This window comes from Colius striatus, chromosome 19 (genome assembly GCF_028858725.1).
Source record: "Colius striatus isolate bColStr4 chromosome 19, bColStr4.1.hap1, whole genome shotgun sequence".
Classification (NCBI taxonomy): Eukaryota; Metazoa; Chordata; class Aves; order Coliiformes; family Coliidae; genus Colius; species Colius striatus.
This window is the reverse complement of record NC_084777.1, coordinates 3312693-3321568: the sequence shown is the minus strand read 5'-3', so window position 1 is coordinate 3321568 and position 8876 is coordinate 3312693.

The following is an 8876-nucleotide window of genomic DNA, read 5'->3' as shown; positions in this document are numbered from 1 at the left end:
TGGATTTCAGACACTGCCCTGTGTCAGCACTACTCCTCTCACTGAAATGCTGGCTGTATGCAGAATGGGGACAGCTCTCTGAGGACTCACTTCTGTGCAACACACCATATTTCCAGGGCTGTGGACTGCCAGGTTTGTGGAGGTCTTTGCTATTTAGTAGTGGTTCTCCCTCCAAGAAGCTACAAAAGGGGGCTAGAGAGCCCTGATGTAATTGGCAGCAGTATTGATCTTCCATGCACAGCAGAAATCTGTTAAGCCAAAAAGCTGGAAAGCACCTGCAGACATTTCTATTTGATTAATGTATTCAGTGCAAACTCATTTAAGGGGAGCAAGCTGCTCTGAGAGAGATAGAGACTGCTGCAATCAATGGGGTGGATACTGATGCCTACAACCAGGTCTGGGCTTTCCTGGCCAGCTGAACCTTCTCACTGCACAGCTCTTGGGGTGAGTCGGGGTGATTCTCTTGCACAGTCTTGCTGTGGTTTTGAATCATGGCTGTTGTCAGCTGGGCTACATGCTGCTGAGTTGCTTTTTCAGTGCAGGTTATTGTCCTAGCAGTTGGGCTTTGCATACTCTGTTTCTTCCACACACAACACAGAGCTGTGCTAATCACCTTGAGGAGCAGAAGGTTCGTCTCTAAGACCTTGAGAGGTATTCGTGGGCATTGTCCCACCAAATCAGTCCAATATGGGGGAGATGTCTCAGGTAGATCCCAGCACGTGGTAGCAACCTGGCCAGGCACAGTGCCATGCTGAAGCACTGCCATGTGCCAAATTACCCAAGGTCAGCCTTGTCATTAGGTAAGATTTGAGGACAAAAGAACACATTTACTTCAAAACATTGATCTGCAAAAATAAATTGAATTACAGAAAGGCAAAATAATGCTCTTTGCTTTAGGGCACAGCTACATTTAGATTCTAATTTTCCTAGTGCAATTCATTTAAGACAAAAACTCAAGAGCACAAAGTGTCCTTGAACACAACAAGGACAGAGGAGCTTTTCTGTAACATGTACCCAAAGTTAATGAGATAAGAAAAGTCCTCTAAGGGGTGTGCTACCTTTGTCCTATTTGTCTGTAGTGCAATAGTCTATAAATGGATGCCATATGGCCATATACTTAATGGTATGGATTGCTTCTCAAGTGGATGAGCCATTCAAAGACAAGCACATCCCAGAGGATTGCTTTCTATAGCCTATGACTTCATTATTTGGTGCACGAGGTTTGCTGGTCCAAATTTAGTTGTGGGAGTTGGCGAGTTCCTTCAGAGGAACATCTGACCATGCTCTTGCATGTGTGCTTCTGTGCTGTTAATATTTAATGAGAGATGGATTCAAAGGCATTCTGTGAGGTAGCTGTGAGGGGGTTGGTTTGATGCAGAACCCAGGCTCTTGCTGCTGTGCTGAGTCCCAGCTCTGTACCTGAACAAGTCGCTGGGCAGACTTGGTTTTGCATGGCAGGACTTTGCTGTCCTTCATCCTTTGAGTCAGATGAGCCAGCCATGGTTCATACCTGCTTTGAAGGGAGTGTCTGGTGGGGTTTGCTCTCACTCTTGCAGTTCACCAAGCCATGGTCCTTGTCTGTCTTCTGCTCTGAGAGAACCTCCTTGGCAGGAGCCCTTGCACCCACCCCAGTGGCTGCCTGCTCATTTTGGGGCATGGCAGGACACAAATGCAGCTGCTTTACATCCCAACAGCCCAGCTGTGTGTCTGACCAGCTCACATCACAGGCAAAACAGCTCCCTGCACCTCATGACCATGGTACTTCTGTTGCTCTCCAGGCCATGTCTAATAGCTGCTTTTGTGTGCAGGGGGAGAGCCTGATTTTAGGAGCTGACATATGGAAACTGAAGCTCATCCTTCCCTCACGGGTGGCAAAGCCCATGGGGAGCAGCAGTGGGCTGTGAAATGCAGCCTGGAGCTGTGAGAGCACTTACACACACTGTCCCGTTGAATTAAATGAAGCTTGTTCAGCAGCTGGCCTAAAACCCAGGCAGAGCTCCTGACTGTTGCTTAGCATCATCACAACCCTGAGAGCTCAACGTTTTCCTTCCTTTGCTGTTACTTCTCTGACCTTCATTAGTTCTGCAAGCACCGAATGCAGAGCCCATATGGAGACAGTTATCATAAAACCCCTGAATCCTGGCCCCTTAATTAGCTCCTCATTACCAGGGAGCTCCATATTGAAGCACTAAGATGTTGCAGAGCCATTTGTTGAGTTTCCAATTAAAACTTTCTCAGAATTGTTGAGCCTTTTAATACTTGGTGTTTACAAATTGCCTTGGACCTACCCCAACACACACATTTCCTTCACTGGGGAAACACAGCTGAGCAGAGGGTAGTTATTAATGTAAAATCCTTGGGTTTAATAAAGTCATAAAGCATGTCAGTGAAGCTGCTCTTTTTCTATCTGATACAATAGAGATGACTCTCTCTGAATGTGTGCAGAAGAGTAAGAATCATTAAGAGGGCAATTACAGGCTGATTTGCTAATAACTCCACTTTTACAGCACTGTAAAAACAAATATACACTTAGCTCTTTCTATTAATTTTTCCCTGTGTATGATCCTACCAGATGCCAGCAGGTGCCAAGCCCCTCTGTTTCTGCAGGGGTGAAAAAGAAGTTAGCAGGGCTCAGCTCCTCCCAACAGCACTTTGCAGGATCAGGCCCATCATGAATAAATAAAAGCCAGATGGGCATGGATTATGTTCAGTGTATTGTGCAAGCTGTTAGCTGGAGGAATGCAGCTACCAACACAGGAATAAAACATGTCTGTCCTACAAAGCACAAAGTCACACAGGCTTTTCCTTGGGTAGGTCTACAGCCTGATCTATTGTGGTGGCCAAAAAAATGGGAGGTAGGTGGCTGATTGACAAGCTCAGGGCTGAGCTGTTCCTAGAATCTGCAGAGCTAATGTGAAGCAAGGGGAGCAGCACCAGCTCTGCTGACCTGGACAGGGATTAAGCTGTTTGCTTTAAAACCTCTTAAAAATGGTTCCCAAGCCATTTGGAAGGGATGGCCTTCTTCACATCTCATCTGACAACTACATGCAGCTTGTCTGCAGCAGAACAGGCACCAGCCCACAGAGCTTTGACCCCAAACAGCTTCTTGCTCCTGTAAAATAGTCCCCAGATCCTCCAGGCTGAATAAGTTCCTGGCCATTAAGAGCCTGTTGTATAATCATCACAGGAGGACACATATCACTGGGGAAGCTGATGGAGGGAAGCTTTGGCTTGTGGCAGAGCTGGGAGGAGGGATCTGTGCAAACCCTGACAAAGCTTTTGTCCTCAGCTCGTGCTGAGGACTTGTGATAAGACGGTACTTCTGTTCTTTGGGATGTTGTAAAGCCACGAGCTGATCTGTATTGAACATGTCATTTGTATTCCCACGCTGGTTTTTAAGCAAAACTGTCAAAACAAAAAGAGAAGGGAAAGGGGAATGCAAAGGAGTGATTACATAAGGAAGGGGCTGTGCAGGAGCCACTCTGGGCACTGGTGCCTTCCTGCCTTTGTTGTGGTGGAAGGAGAGGCAGAAATGACACAGCTTTGGTCTGGAGCAGAGAGCAGCATCCCAGATCACCCTCTGACACCCAGACAGGGGCTCAGGGCCATCTCCAGTTGCCATGCTGCTGCACTGGTCCATGGGCTGCTGCTTCCCTCCCAGCCCTCAGCAAGCTCTGAGCTTTGGGGTTGCTTTGCACTGAATCATCTCCCTCTCAACACATTTGGGCTGAACTCATTCTCATCCTCTCTGTGGCTTTTCGATCTGACTTTGAAAGACCTCATCACCTTCAGGATCATTTTCTCACACCCTTCTGCGCTCACATTCCCTTCTTTGCACTTTCTGAGCATCCAGCTACCAAAACAGAGGTGTCTACAAGCAGGTCAGCACCTGCAACACCAACGTGGGTCCTTCCTCAAGCACGCACAGTGAGAGCCCAGCAATGCAGGCAATGGACCTTGGGGAGAGGAAACATCAATCTGCCATCTGTGGCAATTCAGCATTTAGCAGTCCCATTGCACCAGGGCACTGTCACTTTGAATGAGCATTAAAGCATTTCCTCTCTGTGGCCTGAGCAGTCTCCTGCTCCCATCAGACTGGCCATGGCGTGCCAGAGTAAAATAGACATAGACTGGCTCTGAAGGGTCACTGAGAGGGACTGACATTAGCTCAGGGAGGTCTCCTGTGGACTGAGGCCTTCAATTAAAGTTTTATTGCAGTTCTGTGACGTGAAGCCTCAAGGGTGAGTCTTAATAGCTGTGCTGAGATTTTAAATGAGCAGCTGAGTAGAGATTTGCCAGTGATCCTGGCCATGAGCACCAGGCAGTCAGCTGTGCTCAGCTGGGGAAGCAAAGTCTGGGCAAAAGCACTGATGGTGATGCCATGCACTTGGCTTTGCATGATCAGCAGGATAAGGAGGCATGAGAGTGGCATCACCTGGGAGAACACAGCCTGGAGAGATAAAAGGACAGCTCTGGCTTTCTGGAATGCCTCAGTGAGAGGGACTGACCAGGGAATGTGGGCTCTGGGGTTCAAGACAGCACTTTGAGAAATGAGATTTGGGTGAGTCCTGCAATCCAGGAGGAGTTTACCTGAAGAAAAGGTGTCAGGTTAGGCCAACTGTCTTTGAGCACAAATATTTGTGCTCTCAAGCAAGCTTTCCTCTTGCAAACGCTGCTCTTCAGCTGCACAGCCCATTGAATTGCTCAGACACGAACTGAGAAATGTTCCCAGGCTTCCACACTTCTCCTTTCTTATTATTTCCCCCTGAAACAGCAGGAAGAATCAGCCCAAATCACTGAAGCAGCAGTGGTGAGAGACAGTCAGGATGTGCAGTGAATGGAGCAAAGCAGAGCTGCAGTCTTCTGCTACAGCCATGATGGTGATGACAGCGATGATACCAAGGTAGGTCTGGGCATCTGTCTCCTTGCTGGACACAGGGTTTGGCACTAATTTTCCTCTGCAGATTTTAAGTTCCAAACTTCTCTTATCCCTGGGAAGGAAACCAGCCTCTGGAAACACAGGGTGTTCTGCAGGAGGTCCCAAATCTCTGCTGAGCATCCCAAAGTACCCAAGGCATTATCTCCTCCCCACAGCTGAGTGCAGGTGCTTCGCAGCCCAGCCTCTGCTGCAGCACAGAGGAGAGTAAGCTGTGTAAATGAACAGGGCTCCATGCCCAGATTTTAGCCATAATGCTTTCTTTCAAAACCTCAATAAACCCATGTTTTGCACAGCAAAAAACTGTCAGACTTTTAATTACCAGCCATCGTTACTGTGTTATGGTAATGGGAGCGAATAGAAGCTGCTCTCTGACTGCCAGATGTTCACACTTCCACTCCTAACAGCCCCAAGGAGAGGCAAGGCCAGGAATCCCAGCCCCACTGCCCTGGGCATGCACAAATCTGGGATAAAGAGCTGTAAAATGTTCCAGCCTTTGGCATAAAAATAGCCTCAGCCAGTGAAACCAGCTGAGAGAAAACCTGCAGCAGGGCAATCAAACCTCCTGCAGCAGGGCACAGGATGGTTGTCAGCAAAGGGTCAGGAAGAAATTTGTCCTAAGGGTGATACTATCTAATGGACTGTGCTGGGAGTTGGAATGCTCACTGCTGGAAGTGTGCAGCAGTAGCTGTTGCTGGGAACAGGCTGCCAGAGCTGAGAGCCCACAGGGTTGCTCTAAGACAGGTTTGTGGTTTAAATGCTAAATGCAGTATTAATATTGTAATTCCCATCTGTTAAATCAGTAGTGAAAGTAGGATGCTGAGGGGACTGGAACTCCTCTCTTTGGAGGAAAGGCTGTGGGACCTGGTGCTGTTCAGCCTGGAGAAGAGAAGGCTGAGCTCAGGGGACCTTGTCAATGCTGATAAATACCTAAAGGGTGGGTGTCGAGGATGGGGCCAGTCTGTGTTCTGTGGTGGCCAGTGACAGGACAAGGGGTGATGGGCATCAGCTGGAACACAAACAGTTCCACTTAAACATAAGGAAGAACTCCTTTGGGGCTGAGGTGAGGGAGCCCTGGCCCAGGCTGCCCAGGGAGGGTGTGGAGGCTCCTTCTCAGGAGGTTTCCAAACCCCCCTGGACACGTTCCTGTGCCCCCTGAGCTTTAGCAGGGGCTGGGGCTGGAGGAGCTCTGCAGGGCCCTTCCCACCTCATCATGCTGGGATTCTGTAAGTACTCTGGTACATCAAACACCTGCCCTGGCCCTTGCAAGAGCCCTTGGGCACTGCAGGCACTGCTGGGGCTCTGCCTGCTCGCTGCAGGAGCTCTGACAGCCCTTGGATTTGGCTGGGATTGGTTTTGCCTCTGTTCCAGCTCAAACTCCACGAGGGCATAAAACTGATGGCAGCTAATTAATTCCCTAGAATCACTAATGAAAGGAATGGAGGGTAGAGACACCCCACAGGAGCTGGGCCACACGTACCTGGGGAGCACAGCCAAGGATGTCCTTCAGCAAGGAATGAGAGTTGTGTGTAAGCAGAGGGGAGAAAAAGTACTAACCCAGGAAACTTGGATCACTTTATCCCATAGCAACGAGGCTGTTCAACAGGAGGAGCATGTTCACAGCAGAACCCTAAAAAAAGGAGCTGTTAAAATAAACATTGGCAGATCTCACACCTCCCTCTTCCCTGAAGGATGCTCTCTGGAAGCACATGTGGACAAACTAAGGAAGGCAAGAGAAGGAAAAGAGTAATGCAGGGGAAGATTAGAGGTACTCTAATTAAGTGCTGGAATTAATCCTCCTTTGTCTTTCACTATCTAATATGTTTAATCATTAGAGCTTCTCTGCTGTTCACTGATGAGTCCAGCAGTCTCCTTCAGAGCATCTGCTCATACCACTCCCTTGCTTAATGACAGCAGAAAAACCCCAAGCATTTGCTGTGGACTTTTTGCCCTACATATCAAATGCCATCTTGTAGGCAGTCAATGAAGAGGCTCCCAGCCCTCAGTGATGCTCAGCCTGGGGCAGGTTGAGGCTGTGAACGTGGGAGAAGGCTGTGCCTGGCTCAGGGGTGCTGCCAGCAGAAACAATCCTGCCAGGGCTGAGACACATCAGAGGTGCTGTGACAGTGTGCCATGAGCATACCTGTGAACATGGGATTTCATTACCAGACCTGACAACAGCCCTCTCCAAGCACTCTTCTGTTTTATTCCTGCTTCTCCTGGGTCATCTTGTTGGGTCACCTCATTTCTCTTTTGCAAACCAGAGGAAGATCCCTGGAGCCTTCACAAGCCTGTGCTGGCCCTGCTCAGCACCTCCTGGGGTGGATGCTGTGAACAGTGGAGGTCTCTTCTGTGGGTAAGCATTCTTCCTTCACACTAGGCACACAGGCAGAGCTGCAAGGGTGCACATGCTGCTCAGAAACACCCAAATTTCCTACATGCACACAGATAACAGCACCCACTGCATTCATGTTCCTTCCAGGTGCACCCCAGAGCAGAGTTATCATGTATATGTGTGTTGATCTTCGAGGAAAGGCCAGGACAATGGTATTTTAGAGTTAGCATCACACTTGTGTTTGCTTCCTTTCCTCTTGTTGTTTTTATCTTTGCAGCAGAGCAAACCAAAACGTGTCACCATCACTGCAAAGCAACCGAAAATGTGACACGATTAGAGATCAGGGCAATAATGAGACTGTTTATCTTCCCTACACACACAGTGCTGGATAAACCACTGGGAAATAAAAGCAAAGCTTCAATAAATCATATTGTCCCAGCTGCTGAAGTAATAACACCAGCAACCCCAGGTACAGGGAGGAGTTTGGTCTGCCACTTGCTCCTGAGGTGCCGTGGCTGTGAGCCAGGTGAGTCCCCGCAGGGCTCAGTCCCCGGGCTGGGGGTGCAGGGGACATCCAGAGCCAGGCAAAGGGCTGGGAACCCCTTTTCCTTTTGAATTCACTCCTGTGCTGGAATGTGAACTGCTCTCTTGTTATTTTAGGAACTTCTACCCTGGGGAGAGGTTTAACTCTTTGTCATGGGGTTGTTTGCCTGAGGAAGGCAGGTTTTTAAGGAAAATTCAGCAGGCAGCCTGTGCAAGCTTAACTAGGCTTTTCTTCTTTGCTTTTCTTTTTAAATCACTGAATACAGATGCAGAGAGGCTTTCTGCAAGTCCTAAAGCCAACTAAACTTGGAGGAGCAGTCTGGCAGCAAGCTGGGCTAGATAAGGAGATGGGAGCAGACTGCAACTGCCATGAAGAGCTGAGCAGGGCAAGGCTGGCAGGGAACAGGCTGGTCTGTCACCTCCATCCTCAGGCAGGACACCACATCCCCCTCAGGCACTGCTTGGGGGATGGCACAGCTCCCCCTGCCCCTCTGCCAGACCCATCTCTGCAGGACAGACCTTTAGCTGAAGGCTGGAGCTTGGACACTCCAACTTCTCTTGCATAATCACCGGACTGAAGCGAAGCGGCTCATAACGACTTCCCACTCACATGTCCAACCCCTTGCAAATGGCTTCTTGCCCTGGTGGAACAGAATATTATGAGACTGCCATAAATAGGCAGCCATCAAATAATACTGCAACCCACTCCCATCTGCTAGTGAAAAATCCTGCCCAAGTGAAAGCAGGAGGGAGCTGGGAAGGACGGTCTCATCCTGCACCAGCCGCTGCCCATCGGCACCCCCTGCGAGCTCAGCACCCAGCGTGGTGTTGGGGCAGGAATTGGGTGGGCAGCAGCTGTCCCGAGCCAGGAGGAGTTGCTGGTTGCACATGAACATGCTGGAGTGCAGACATCTGGCTGAGTCACGAGTTTGCTGTATAATCTGGGCTTGGCAACCTTCTGTGAAAACATTGAAGAGACACGAAGCCAGAGACCGGGGGAAACGTGGAAAACTTTGTCAGTCAGACTTGCATCACTCGGAACATGACCGTGTGGGCTTAGCT